General features: G+C 44.8%; 1 protein-coding gene across 3 annotated transcripts in view; it reads right to left on the bottom strand.

Moving 5' to 3' along the window:
• SCNN1B (sodium channel epithelial 1 subunit beta) overlaps positions 1-14,422 on the bottom strand; it is a 47,890-nt gene extending 33,468 nt beyond the window's left edge. The window contains exon 1 of one of the 3 annotated variants that reach the window (XM_082199353.1): positions 14,254-14,422. The gene's annotated coding sequence lies outside the window, so the exon portion shown is untranslated. Of the gene's footprint in view, positions 1-11,775; positions 11,845-14,253 lie in introns of those variants that run through there. The other 2 variants (XM_082199354.1, XM_082199355.1) reach the window with 2 other exon arrangements.
• Between the last annotated feature and the right edge of the window lie 285 nt (positions 14,423-14,707).

The raw sequence follows: 14,707 nt of genomic DNA, 5'->3' as shown, positions 1-14,707 counted from the left end.
GGGGGAGGGAGACAGTGCTCCTGAAGGTAGGAGCCTATCAATTAATGAAGATGATCATCCAAATGTCATAGACCAAATGGAGAAAACAGCACACGGACCTAGTGGTGGGAGGAAAAAATCCTTAAATAAGAGACACGGGGGAATGAGTAATGGACTTCAATGTCTGTACACTAATGCGCAAAGCATGGGAAATAAACAAGATGAGCTTGAGCTCTTGGTACAGCAAACTAAATATGACATAATAGGCATCACTGAAACCTGGTGGGATAAGTCCCACGATTGGAATGTAATAATGGGGGGATACAATCTATTTCAGAGAAACAGACCAGACAAGAAAGGAGGAGGAGTGGCGTTATATGTCAGGGATGTGTATACCTGTGAAGAGATCCAAGATTTAGATCCTCAAAGCCAAAGTGAGAGCATTTGGGTCAAAATTAAGGGAGAGAAGAATAACAGAGACCTCATTGTGGGAGTTTACTATAGATCCCCAAGCCAAACGGAGGACATAGATGATGCCTTCCTGGAACAGATGGCCAAGCATGCAAAAGGAAGGGATATAGTAGTAATGGGGGACTTCAATTACCCGGATATTTGTTGGACGTCAAACTCAGCCAAGACCATAAGGTCAAACAGATTCCTCACTGGCCTTGCAGACAACTTCATTGTCCAGAAAGTGGGAGAAGCAACAAGAGGAACAGCCATTTTAGATCTGGTCCTAACCAATGTTGATGACCTGGTTAGTGGGGTAGAAGTGGAAGGATCATTAGGCGCGAGTGATCATGCTCTTCTGAAGTTTACTATACAGCGGAAAGGAGCAGCCAAGCATACTAGGACTCAATTTCTTGACTTTAAGAAAGCCGACTTCATAAAACTTAGGGAAGTGCTGGGTGAGATCCCATGGACAGCAATACTAAAAGGAAAGGGAGTTCATGATGGCTGGGAGTTTGTTAAGAGGGAGATACTAAAAGCACAACGTCAGGCAATACCAATGAGACGGAAACATGGAAGGTGCCTAAAGAAGCCAGGGTGGCTATCTAAAGAACTTTTAACTGAATTAAGATTAAAAAAGGATGTGTACAAAAAATGGAAAAGGGGGGAAACCACCAAAGAGGAATTCAAACAAATAGCCAGCACGTGTAGACACAAAGTCAGAAAAGCTAAAGCACAGAATGAACTCAGGCTTGCTAGAGAGGTTAAAAGCAACAAAAAAGGCTTTTATGGGTATGTTCGTAGCAAAAGGAAGAACAAAGAAACAGTGGGGTCACTCAGAGGAGAAGATGGTGAAATGCAAACAGGGGACACAGAAAGGGCTGAACTCCTCAATGCCTTCTTTGCCTCAGTCTTCTCCGATAAAGAAAACAATGCCCGACCTGAAGAATTTGGAGCAAATGATTCAGCAAAGGAAACACAGCCCAGAATAACTAAGGAGATAGTACAAGAATATTTGGCTAGTTTAGATGTATTCAAGTCTCCAGGGCCAGATGAACTGCATCCAAGAGTATTAAAAGAACTGGCAGATGTGATCTCAGAACCACTGGCAGTCATCTTTGAGAATTCCTGGAGAACAGGCGAAGTCCCGGCAGACTGGAGGAGGGCAAATGTTGTCCCTATTTTCAAAAAGGGGAAAAGAGAGGACCCAAATAATTACCGCCCAGTCAGTCTGACATCAATACCAGGGAAGATTCTGGAGCAGATCATTAAGCAAACAGTCTGTGAGCACCTAGAAAGGAATGCTGTGATCACCAATAGTCAGCATGGATTTCTGAAAAATAAGTCATGTCAGACTAACCTGATCTCGTTTTTTGACAGAATTACAAGCCTGGTAGATGAAGGGAACGCAGTGGATGTAGCCTACCTTGATTTCAGCAAGGCATTTGACAAGGTGCCCCATGATATTCTTGTAAAGAAGCTGGTAAAATGCGGTCTTGACTATGCTACCACTCAGTGGATTTGTAACTGGCTGACTGACCGAACCCAAAGGGTGCTCATCAATGGTTCCTCTTCATCCTGGAGAAGAGTGACTAGTGGGGTGCCACAGGGTTCTGTCTTGGGCCCGGTCTTATTCAACATCTTTATCAACGACTTGGATGATGGACTCAAGGGCATCCTGATCAAATTTGCAGATGACACCAAACTGGGAGGGGTGGCTAACACCCCAGAGGACAGGATCACACTTCAAAACGACCTTGACAGATTAGAGAACTGGGCAAAAATAAACAAGATGAATTTTAACAGGGAGAAATGTAAAGTATTGCACTTGGGCAAAAAAAATGAGAGGCACAAATACAAGATGGGTGACACCTGGCTTGAGAGCAGTACATGTGAAAAGGATCTAGGAGTCTTGGTTGACCACAAACTTGACATGAGCCAACAGTGTGACGCGGCAGCTAAAAAAGCCAATGCAATTCTGGGCTGCATCAATAGGAGTATAGCATCTAGATCAAGGGAAGTAATAGTGCCACTGTATTCTGCTCTGGTCAGACCACACCTGGAGTACTGTGTCCAGTTCTGGGCACCACAGTTCAAGAAGGACACTGACAAACTGGAACGTGTCCAGAGGAGGGCAACCAAAATGGTCAAAGGCCTGGAAACGATGCCTTATGAGGAACGGCTAAGGGAGCTGGGCATGTTTAGCCTGGAGAAGAGGAGGTTAAGGGGTGATATGATAGCCATGTTCAAATATATAAAAGGATGTCACATAGAGGAGGGAGAAAGGTTGTTTTCTGCTGCTCCGGAGAAGCGGACACGGAGCAATGGATCCAAACTACAAGAAAGAAGATTCCACCTAAACATTAGGAAGAACTTCCTGACAGTAAGAGCTGTTCGACAGTGGAATTTGCTGCCAAGGAGTGTGGTGGAGTCTCCTACTTTGGAGGTCTTTAAGCAGAGGCTTGACAACCATATGTCAGGAGTGCTCTGATGGGACTTCCGGTTTGGATCGCCTGCAGCATGGGTGCGCGGAGAAGTTGCTGAACAGCCTTTTCCGAACTGCATAGGGTTCAGAGGGGGCAACGCAAAGGCACTGCGACCCCCGAAACCTCAAAGGGGGCCCCCTTGAGGGAAACGCAACCGGCAGCGTCAGAGGGACCCGAAGCCCCTGTGAGTCTTTTTCTATTTTGGGAAAGCTCAGGAGCGACGGACCGAGAGGCGCAAAATGGTAAGCCCTGCGAACCCCGTGCAGTAATGCCTCGAGCCCCAGCTGGAACTGGCGACAAATCTCCGTAACTTTAAGAACAACCGCTCTGGGGCTATCTAACAAATGTCGGAATTGAAAATTTGGAGCATAGAGCCCGTGGCGTGTTGGAGATAATTTAATTAAATTATGGAGCCCAATCTGCATTTCGGAGTCAAGATGGCGCTGGGGCGCTAATTGGGAGAGCGAAACAAAGAAACTTTTACCTACCCGCTGTAGAAACGAAGAAGAGAAAGTCCCCGCTGGGAGTTGCACGGGGCAAAAGTATCCAAGACAGACAGTATTTACACGGAAAAGAGACTTTCGAGACTTTGTATTAAATAGTTCGCTACAGATAAGTTGGGGAGAGAGAGACTAAACCGAATACTAAGAAGAGCGAAAGGAGGCGAAGGCGAGAGGAGGAGACGGAGGGGGTAGGAAGGGGAGAGAAGAGCTAAGTTTGAGAGACGGAAGAGACGAACTTTACCCCCCCCCCCAATATCACAAACAGTCCCGCGGGCTTTTGACAGCGGTGATAAATAAATAATTTCTGTCGACTTTGAGCCTCCGCCCCCCCCTTTTTTCTTATTTTTCATTTCTTTTTCGTTCTCTGTTCTCTCTCCGCACTTTTTTCAGCTCCCCCAGGCCTCCGCTGCTTTGCAGCTGGGCGGCCACGGGAGGAAAATACTGTGTGAGCCTGAGCACGTACGCCAGCCCCTATCTCCATTGGGCTGCAACTAAGTTGAAACTGGGAAACCTAGCTTGGAAATCTAGCGCGACCTCGATTTTTGGCCAGACTTTGATGGACCTGACTACAGTCCAGGACTTAACACTAAATAGAAACACAAGAACTATGACCCTCCTTGGTTTTGCTTAATTTGAAGAATACCTCCTTTTGGAAGGTGGCAGAAGCTCTGTTCTGTACCTCATCCCAGTTGGATGCAAGGACTGAAACCTAGCCACCCATCCACTTTCTTTGATTGTAGAACACCTAAATCCCACAGAAAGACCTGGAAACCTAAAGGACCTTAAGCGGTGCATCACCCTTTGTTCATTTTCTCTCCCCCTTTTCCTTCTTTCTCCTCTTCCACGTGTGCCCCCCCTCCCTGCCTTTCCTGTTTCCCACCCTTGATCCGGTGCTCTGGCTGCCCTCATGGAGACATCAATTTGAACTTGAAAAAACCACTACCTGATCTAAATTTGAACATTGGGCTGCTGTTAAAATCAGAACTTTGGATTAGGCCAAACAAGTGGCTGAAACCAACCCAGAAGAAAGAATTTCAAACCTCCTCTCACTGTTTCTGGACTCTTTTTTTATCCCTTACCTGCCCCTTGTCTCTTTCCCTTCGCCAGCCCCCCCTACCCTTCCTCCCACTCATCTGCGTAACCCCCCCTCCCCCTTTTTTCCCCCTCTACTTAGTGAACTTTAGTGCTCTAACCTGTCAAAGGAGCAAGCCAACGGAATCTCCTTTTAGATTGTACGCCCCTTTGGGGTCAGCAGAAAGAAATACAAGGTTGGTTATCTTCTAGGACTGGGGAGGAGGGAGGGAATAGACCGGGTGGATGGCGGGAAGAGACGGGAAAAAGTCGGTGGGAACACCTATAGAGAGGAAAGTTTCAAGGCAAGAGGAAATAAGGGACCTAGATGCCTTATGGCTGAAAATAAAAGAGGAATTTAGACAGAATGAAACCCACATGGAAAAAAAGCTAGGAGAGATGCAGGATTCCTTTGATAAAAAAATAGAGGTTGTGGTGGGGGAACTATCAAACAAAATTAAAGATCTAGTGGTCCGAACAAAATCCCTAGAGGACTCAAATAGGAAAATACAGAAAGAAACGAAAGACCAACGAAGAGAAGTAGAAAAAATTAAGGAAAATTTTGAAGAATTAAATAAAAGCCAGGATCAGGTGTTAGACAATTTAGCCATGATGGAAATGAAGCAAAAGCAGCTAAATTTGAAATTTAGAGGAATAGGGGAAGCAAGGGAGGAAGATATAAAAGAAAAAATGACAAAAGAATTGGCGAGGTGGCTAGCACTGAAAGAAGAAGAAGTTGCACAAACCATAGAAAATGCTTTTAGAATAAAAATAAGACCGAAACAAAACAAACAGAAAAGGACCCCAGGAGACTGCTTAGTGATCTTCAGATCGATAGAGATGAGAAACATAATTCTGAGAGAAAGCTATCAAAGGAAATTAATGATTGATGGAAAACCAATTATTATTTTCAAGGAAATACCAATCAGGCTTCTTCGCAAGAGAGAGGGCTACAAACAGATAGTCAATACTTTGAAAAAGAACGGCATACAACACAGATGGGAATTCCCTGAAGGGATCTCATTTTTTTACAAAGGGAAAAGATTCAAGATAACAGAGATTCAGGAAGTCAGTAAATTCCTTCGCAGATATGAAAAAGAACTTGGGGGGCTGTTGGTGAGATATGGGGAGAGAGGTGGTGAGAGGGAGGGGAGGGGGGGAGCGGGGGGAGGGGCGGAGGGAGGGGGTGAAGAGGAGGAGGGTGGGGGGGAGGAGGAAGAGGAGGAGGCGAAGGAGGAGGAGGAAGGGGAGGAACAGGAGGAAACAGAGAATCAAAACACCCGAATTTAAATTAGTCAAAACTCAAAACCTAAACAGACAAATTACTGACTTCTTAATTAGATAAAAGTAATAATGAATCTTAAAATTTTAACATGGAATGTAAATGGATTGAATGAAAAGACAAAAAGGAATAAAATTGCAAATGTGTTGAAGAAGAAAAAATTGGATGTAATCTGTTTACAAGAAACTCATGTAGCCAAAAAGCATAAGCATGTATTAGTAAATAAGAACTTGGGAATAGAATTTATAAACTCTGGGAGAGAGAAAAAAAGGGGAGTGGTAACATACGTCGATGAAAAATGGGAACCCAAACTGTCCTACAAGGATGAAGAAGGGAGAATTTTGGGAGTGCAAATAAGCTTTCAAGGAGAAAAGATTGACGTGGTAAACATCTACGCTCCAAATTCAAATAGGTCTGAGTTCTATAAAAAATTGGAACAAGTGTTAGTAGAACTAGGAAACAATAAGTTGATATTATTGGGAGACTTTAACGCAGTGCCGACATTAGAATTGGACAGGCAAACAGAAAAGAGAAAACGAAAACAAGGAAAGTTGCCGGAATCATTCCAAGACCTGAAGGAGAACATGGACTTAACGGATGTGTGGAGACACAAGCATCCAACAGAAAAACAATTCACCTTCTTCTCAGAAGTACATAAAAGCTGGGGAAGAATAGACCAAATTTGGACCTCAAGAGAAATCACTCTAAGAGCGATAAAATGTGAAATCCATCCGAAAACCCTCTCCGATCATAACTCAATAACTTTGGAACTAAAAGGAAAATCAAACGGAGGTTTTAGATGGAGATTGAATGACTTTCTGTTGGATAACGATGAGGTGATCGAAAAAGCCAAAACTACATTAAAAGAGTATTGGGACTTGAATCTTAACACAGGGATAAACATAGAAACAGTTTGGGATGCCAGCAAGGCGGTCTTAAGAGGTTTCTTTATCCAGCAAAACAACCACAAGAGAAAAACAAGGCAGCAAAAAACAGATGAAATACTTAAACAGCTGAGGGAGTGCGAAAAGAAATTAATAGAACATCCGAAAGATGAACAAAGTTTACAATCAATAAAAATACTACAAAGACAATACTCAATACTAACAAACCAAGAGGTAGAATGGAAAATCAAGATAATGAAGCAGAGATACTTCGAATCAGCGAACAAAACAGGAAAATTCCTAGCCTGGCAACTGAGGAAAAGACAGAAGCAGAATGTGATAAATAAAATAATGGTAGAAGAAGAATTAATAACCGACCCAGAAAAAATACAAAAAAACTTCCTTAAATTTTATGAGGAATTATATAAAAAAGGAGAAGAAGACCCAGTCCAAATAGAAAAATATTTAGAGAACTGTATAGGAAAAACGGTCACAGAAGAAGAAAGAACCCAATTAAATAGACCTATAAATATGGAGGAGATTGAAAACGCGATAAAAAAATTGAAATTGGGGAAGGCACCAGGCCCGGATGGGTTATCGGCCAAATATTACAAAGTGTTGGGAAGCCATTTAGCACAAGTACTCTGTGACACCATGAACAATATTTTAAGAGGAGGGAAAATTCCTGAGACGTGGAGAGAAGCTTTTATAACACTAATTCCTAAACCAGATACGGACAAATCGAACATGAAAAATTACAGGCCAATATCGTTACTAAATAACGACTACAAAATATATGCGGACATCATGGCGAACAGATTGAAGAAATGCTTAATAAGGATAATTCATAAAGACCAAGCGGGTTTCCTCCCAAATAGATTCATGAAAGATAATGTGAGGCACGTCATTAACCTAATTGAATATCTGGAGATCAACAACAATATTCCGGCGGCCCTGATTTTCATAGACGCAGAAAAGGCGTTCGACAACGTCTCCTGGTGGTTTTTACTAAAATCGATGGAAAAGGCAGGGATTGAAGGTGAATTCTTAAAAGGAATACAGGCAATATATTCTAACCAGCATGCTAAATTGATAATAAACAACAATTTTACGAATAAATTCAAAATAGAGAAAGGAACAAGGCAAGGATGCCCCCTCTCCCCGCTCCTATTTATTTTGGCCTTGGAAGTCCTGGCGAACAAAATTAGGTCCAAAACAGAGATAAAAGGGATCAAAATAGGATTTAAAAAGTTTAAATTAAAAGCTTACGCTGATGATCTGATGCTATCCTTAGAGGAGCCGCAGGAAAGCGTGGGCAAAGTATTGGAGATTATGGAGGAGTACGGTAAACTATCGGGCTTCAAGTTGAATAAAACAAAAACAAAAATGTTAACAAAGAACCTGAGAAACGAAGCGACGGAAAGATTAGAGAGACAATTTGGAATCCAGGTAGCTAAGAAAATAAAATATTTAGGGATTTGGCTTACACCCAAAAATATAAATCTAATCGAAGATAATTATACACCAACATGGAATAAAGTGAAAAAGGACTTGGATGTTTGGAACAGGGTGAACCTCTCGTGGCTGGGCAGGATGGAAGCAATAAAAATGAACATACTCCCTAGGATGCTGTTCTTATTTCAAAATATACCTGTCATCAGAGGGTCTAAAATATTTAAGGATTGGCAGAAGACACTTTCAAGATTCATATGGCAGGGAAGAAGGCCAAGGATTAGATTCAAACTGCTAACAGACCGTAAGGAGAGAGGAGGACTGGCAATACCTGACCTAAAATTATATTACGAAGCGGCTTGTCTTTGCTGGGTCAAAGATTAGATAACCTTAGAAGATACGGACTTATTAGATCTGGAAGGAGCCGATAATAAATTCAGTTGGCATGCCTACCTCTGGTTAAATAAAGAAAAAGCACACAGAGGGTTTTCGAGCCATATTATAAGAGGACCCTTGTATGAAGTCTGGGGAAAAAATAAGAAATTGTTGGAGAGAAGAACACCCTGGTGGCTGTCCCCAACAGATTTGTTGTCAATCAAAAAAACAAACATGGAAGTACAAAAACTGACATATGAAGACCTACTAGTGAGATGTCAAGACAGCTGGAAACTAAGACCATATGAAGAACTAAGGGAGAGGTTGACGGGTTGGATACAGTATCATCAAGTTAATGCGATATGGACAGAAGATAAAAAATTAGGAATGAATGAAAAGAAGTCCAAATTCCAGATTGAAGTAGTCGAAAGTAAATCGAAGATACTATCCAAGATGTACAACATACTACTGGAATGGGAAACTAAAGATGAAAAAATCAAACAAGTTATGGTCAAATGGGCAAAAGACCTGGGACATGACATAGAATACGAAAAATGGACAAAATTATGGAGTGAGGGATTAAAATTCACGGCAAGCGCTGCAATCAGGGAAAACTTAGAAAAAATGATATTCAGATGGTACCTTACACCAGAAAAATTGAATAGAATGTATAGGACCGCAGACAAAGCTTGTTGGAAATGTAGGACAAAAGAAGGTAATTTCATACATATGTGGTGGACATGTGAGGAAATTAAAAAATTTTGGGACCAGATATATAATGAGTTAAAAAAGATACTTAGATATACATTTCCCAAGAACCCAGAGGCCTTCCTATTAGGGATGGTCGGGAAAGATATTCAAGAAAAAGATAAAATTCTATTCCAATATTCAACAGCAGCGGCCAGAATGCTAATCGCTCAAAATTGGAAAAGCACAAATCTCCCAACGGTGAGGGACTGGCAATTAAAACTACATGACTTTATTGAATTAGCAAGATTGACACAAAAAATCAGAAATCACAAAAATACAAAGTTAAAAGAAGACTGGAGTAAATTTATGGCTTATTTTGAAGGTAATTTTAAAAACCTACCAAATACAGCAGGTTTGTTGTAAAACTCCCGATGTGCAAATCATAAACAAATACCAGCGGTAAAAAGATAACTATTGAAAGCAAAAACCCGAAATCAGTAGGGAAGGAAGTCGACAGTTTTATGTTTTTATGTTGTAGTTTTTTTGTCTTTTTTTCTCTTGTCTGATTTTCTATTTTCCTTTTTTCTTTTCTTCTTTCATAGCACTTAAGTGTCGCAATTTTTTGTTGAATGTTTTGTTTTTTCTTTTTGTGTGCATAAAAGAAATTCAATAAAAATTATTTTTTTTTTTAAAAAAAAGGAGTGCTCTGATGGTGTTTCCTGCTTGGCAGGGGGTTGGACTCGATGGCCCTTGTGGTCTCTTCCAACTCTATGATTCTATGATTCTATGATTGTAGGGGGGGTAAATGGATCCTCCCTGCAGTCTTTCTCAATACAGGTAAGAAGCATCTCATGGGGCAGGGGGATGAAAACAAATGCTTGAATCTACATAGAATCACAGAACTGTAGAGTTGGAAGGGACCACAAGCTTCATCTAGTCCAGGCATGTTCAAAGTCCGTTTTGGGGGCTTAATCCGGCCCACTGGTCAGTTTAATCTGGCCCCTGTGGCTGTTTATTTCCTGGGGTAAAGTCCTGAAAAACCTCAACAACTTCAACCCTAAAAATGGTTAACAACTTTGGTCGGCCCTCATGGCCCTTCACTTCATCAAATCTGGCCCTCTTTGAAAAAAGTTTGGACACCACTGATCTAGTCCAGGGGGTAGGCAAACTAAGGCCTGGGGCCAGATCCGGCCCAATCGCCTTCTAAATCTGACCCGCAGATGGTCTGGGAATCAGCGTGTTTTTACATGAATAGAATGTGTCTTTTTATTTTAAATGCATCTCTGGGTTATTTGGGGGCATAGGAATTCATTCATTTCCCCCCAAAAATATAGTCCAGCCCCCCGCAAGATCTGAGTGACAGTGGACTGGCCCCCTGCTGAAAAGGTTTGCTGAACCCTGATAGTCCTACCCCCTTGCAATGCAGGAATATTTTGCCCAACGTGGGGCAAATTAAGCATGAGATTAAGAGTCTCTTGCTCTACAGACTGAACTACTCTCACAGATGCCATCAGAGCTAGTATTTGCTGCTCTGACTTATTGACACTGCAGAGGGTCCATGAAGATCCCCCAGTAGAAATGTAAAATGGGAATGTAGGGCAACAGAGGAGCAGGAGACTGCGGGAAAAGCTCCAGGTAGGCAAGGAAGCTAGATGGGCCCAAGGCGGCAGCAGCAGCAGCAGGCCTGATGGTGTGACTGAGAGCTAAAGGGAAATGCAAGCAAAATGTCCCAGGTTTAGTCCCCAGGTAAGGTTGGATGAAACACCTGCCTGAAACCCTAGAGAACCACTGCTGTCCGTCGGTGTGGACAGTACTGAGCTAGAAGGACCCAATGGTCTGATGCAGGACAAGGCTATGGGAGACAGGTGAACATCTCCTGGGGTTTTTGAAGCCCTCCCTCCAGCAGCTGTTCCACCTGTGCTGCTCACTCAGCTGTTGAAACTAAGGTGTGGCTTGCGAGCGTCAGCTGGGAGCACTGGATTGGCATCCCTGACGCTGGGGAAAAAAACCTGCCGCCCACAACAACCTGGCCTCTCATCAAGCTCAGCAGGACACAATTCACCTGGCAGAGCACCAAGGATGTTTTCTGGCTAGCATGGCAAATGGGACACATTTGGGGAAACAGAGCTCTGTGTTGCTCTTTGGATGCTGTTTCTATCATGCAGAAACTGGGGATTGCAAGAGCTGGTCTTTGACAGGGAAGTTGAGCAACAAGGCAGAAGAGAAGGACATTTATGAGCACAGCAAAGTTGCTCACTTAAAACAGGCAGAAACTGGACTCTGGGAGTCCAAGACTCTTGGCACCCAGACAGCGCAAGGTCCTCCCTCCATCATTCAGGCTGCCCGTGGCTCAGAGCCCAAAGCCTTCAGGTTGGGAAGAACAAATAGTTTGAACCACCTGAGATCACTCACTGAGCTTCTTGAACTTTGACTCCTCGTTTGGAAACTGGAATAACCACCATTTAAATAAGCAGAGATCTTTGATAGGCCGGTTAAGGATGCCTCCAGCTCTTGGCTTAGGGACTTATTCAAGCAAAAGGTGGCAGATTTATTTGAGTATTTCTAGCAATAACTGGGTTTTTTATATTATTATTGATTGATACCTGCTTCATAAGAACGTTAGCAGAGTCTTCTGGATCAGGCAAATGGATCATCTAGTTCAATATCTTGTTCTAAAAGTGCCAACCAGATGCCTATTATAAGACACCCACAAGCAGGACTTCAGCCCCAGAGCACTCTCTACCTTCCTGTGGTTTGCCCAATCATATTTTGCAGCAACTGGTTTTGAGAAGCACGGCTGCCTCCAACTTTGGGGGCAGAGTATAGCTATCATGGCTAGTAGTCCTTGATATAAACTTGCTTAATCCTCTTTTAAACCCATCCAAGTCGGTGGTCATCCCTGCCTCCTGTGGGAGGGAGTTCCAAAGATTAACTATGCAGTGCACAAAGAAGTGCTTCCTTTGCTGGCGATCAGCTTGGCTTAAACCACCCTTCCCCAAACTTGATGCCTTCCGGATATTTTGGGTGGCACCTCCCATCAGCCCCAGGCAGCATTGCTGCAGGGCACAGAGGCTGGTGAGAGTTGTAGCCTCGAACTTCTGGAGGGCACCGGGTTGGGGAAGGGTTAGGGTTAATCTTCAAAGGAGCCTTTCCTGAGAATTTTTTTTTTAAAAAAGGATTTGGAAATGGTATATTGATTGATAATTTATTTGTTTAAATTGTTCAATAAAAATATATACAAAAAAATAAAATAATAAATAAATAAAAAGGATTTGGTCTTTAGCAGAAACTAGGGAAGGGCAATGCACTTTGGTGACTCTGGCCTCCAATGCTGCCTCCATATAGATTCGCAGACTTGGAAGGGACCACAAGGGTCATTTAGTCCAACCCTTTGCAATGCATGAAACTTTTTTGCCTAACATGGGTTTTGAACCCACAACCCTGAGATTAAGAGTCTCATGCTCTAACAACTGAGCTATCCCTTCCTGTGTGCTGCCGCCGCCCCCTCCTCCCCACAGCCAACATGATCTGCTCCAAACCCTTATCCCCTTCCCAGGGTCACTTCACACATTACACACTTTCCCATATAACAGCAGAACATTGTGCACATGCCAAACACACGTTTTCCACCATGTACATGAGCTGCACTTGTCGAAAAGCTGGTGGTTTCAGTCTTGCACAATTCTGATTCTTGGGGAGGGGCAGCGGGCAGCCAAATCTGCCCCTGGTAGAGAGGAGTGGAGCAGGTTTAGGCAAAACTGTGCATCCCTGCTCCCAATTGGGGTGTGTGTGTGTCATTATTCTCCCAGTTTAGCTAACCCTGAGCCAGAAAACAGCCTCAGTGTGGCCAATAGATTACTATCCCCCCGCCCCTTTTCAACACGGAGGTCTCCAGAGGAGTTACAACAATCTAAAAATGCCATTACAGTGGTACCTCAGGTTAAGTACTTAATTCATTCCGGAGGTCCGTTCTTAACCTGAAACTGTTCTTAACCTGAAGCACCACTTTAGCTAATGGGGCCTCCTGCTGCCGCTGTGCCACCGGAGCACGATTTCTGTTCTCACCCTGAAGCAAATTACTTAACCTGAAGCACTATTTCTGGGTTAGTGGAGTCTGTAACCTGAAGCGTATGTAACCTGAAGCGTATGTAATCCGAGGTACCACTGTAGAGTATTTAAATCAGTTAAAATAAATTACGGTCAAGAGAGCATTGGGGGAGCCCGACGGTCACAAAGGACATGGGGTAGGGTAACCTAGTCCAGCATTTTGTTCTCACCCTCTTCTGGGAGGCCCACAAACAGAGCCTGAGCGCAGCACAGACACCGCGGCTGGTAGCCACGGATAGCGTCATTCACCGCCATGGATTTGTCTACACCTGTAGTGCTCTGCCACTGGAACTCCCTGCCAATTGAAGGCTGGGGAGCTTCAGAAGACGAGGGGGGAAGCAGCAGCAGCGCCCAGGTGGGTGAAGGGTTCTGGCACTTGCTCGCCCCCTGGGAATGAAGTTAACCCCTTTCTTAACCTAGGAAGGTTCTCTCAAGGTTTAGGGGGGGGGGGAGGAGACAGATTTCCATCCTATAATCATCGCAAGTAAAGGGGAGGGGGGGGGTGGATGTAGAGAGGTAGCTTTCAGACCTCTTGGAAGAGGGAACGTTCCGGACTTCAATAAGCAAGAGTCGTATGAACTTGAGCCATGGGGACCCCTTCTGTCTTCATCGAAGGTGACCCCTCCCGCTCTGCTAGGGATTCCTCCTGTTCTCGATCCCTTGGGTGGGATCAGGGGCGGCCCCCCCCCGGCAGTGGCGTAGCGTGGAAGGGTGCAGGGGGGCCGGTCGCACCGGTCGCAACATCTGGGGGTTAGGGTTAGGGGGCGCAAATCCACGGGTTAGGGGGCGCAAATTACTTGTCTTGCCCCGGGTGCTGACAACCCACGCTACGCCACTGCCCCCCGGAGGTGATCGCTTAGGGGAGCCGGCGGAAGAGGCAGCCCTCCGGTTCGACGGAGCCCCCGGACAGTTTGATTCCCCCCCCCACTCGGCTCGGAGGGGTCCTTGGAAGGAGCGACCTGCCCATCCCTCACCTGCCTCTCCGCCTGCTTGGCGGCAGGTGCTCCCGCTGGTCCCGCGGACGCCTTCCTGCGTCTTCCCCGACGGCTCCGTCTCAGGCTCCGTCTCTGCCTGGAGCTCCCGCCTCCTCCGTCGCCTCTGCCCCTTTCTGTTGCCCGGAGCGCCCTCCGTTCCTTCCCACCCCCCCTCCCGTTCACTTGCCAAATCCTCGCCCGCCCCCACCCTCAGGTCGCCACCTCTTCCTCAGTCTTGTTAGTACAACGGCCTGGCAGGCGGAAATGCGGCCGGCGAAGCTTTTCCCAGGCGGGAGGATGCGGCTCCAGTTGGATTCCTCCCCGTCGGCGGGCTGGGAAGGGAAGGCGTGCCGGGCTTAGGGAAGAAAAAGCACTCTGAACATGCGCAGAAGCCGTCTCTACGCCAACCTTTCCGACAGGGGGCGCTGCGCTTCTGACTACCAGGGCTGCGAGG

This window comes from Podarcis vaucheri (genome assembly GCF_965113315.1).
Source record: "Podarcis vaucheri genome assembly, chromosome: 14".
Classification (NCBI taxonomy): domain Eukaryota; kingdom Metazoa; phylum Chordata; class Lepidosauria; order Squamata; family Lacertidae; genus Podarcis; species Podarcis vaucheri.
This window is presented reverse-complemented; position numbering and strand designations above follow the sequence as displayed.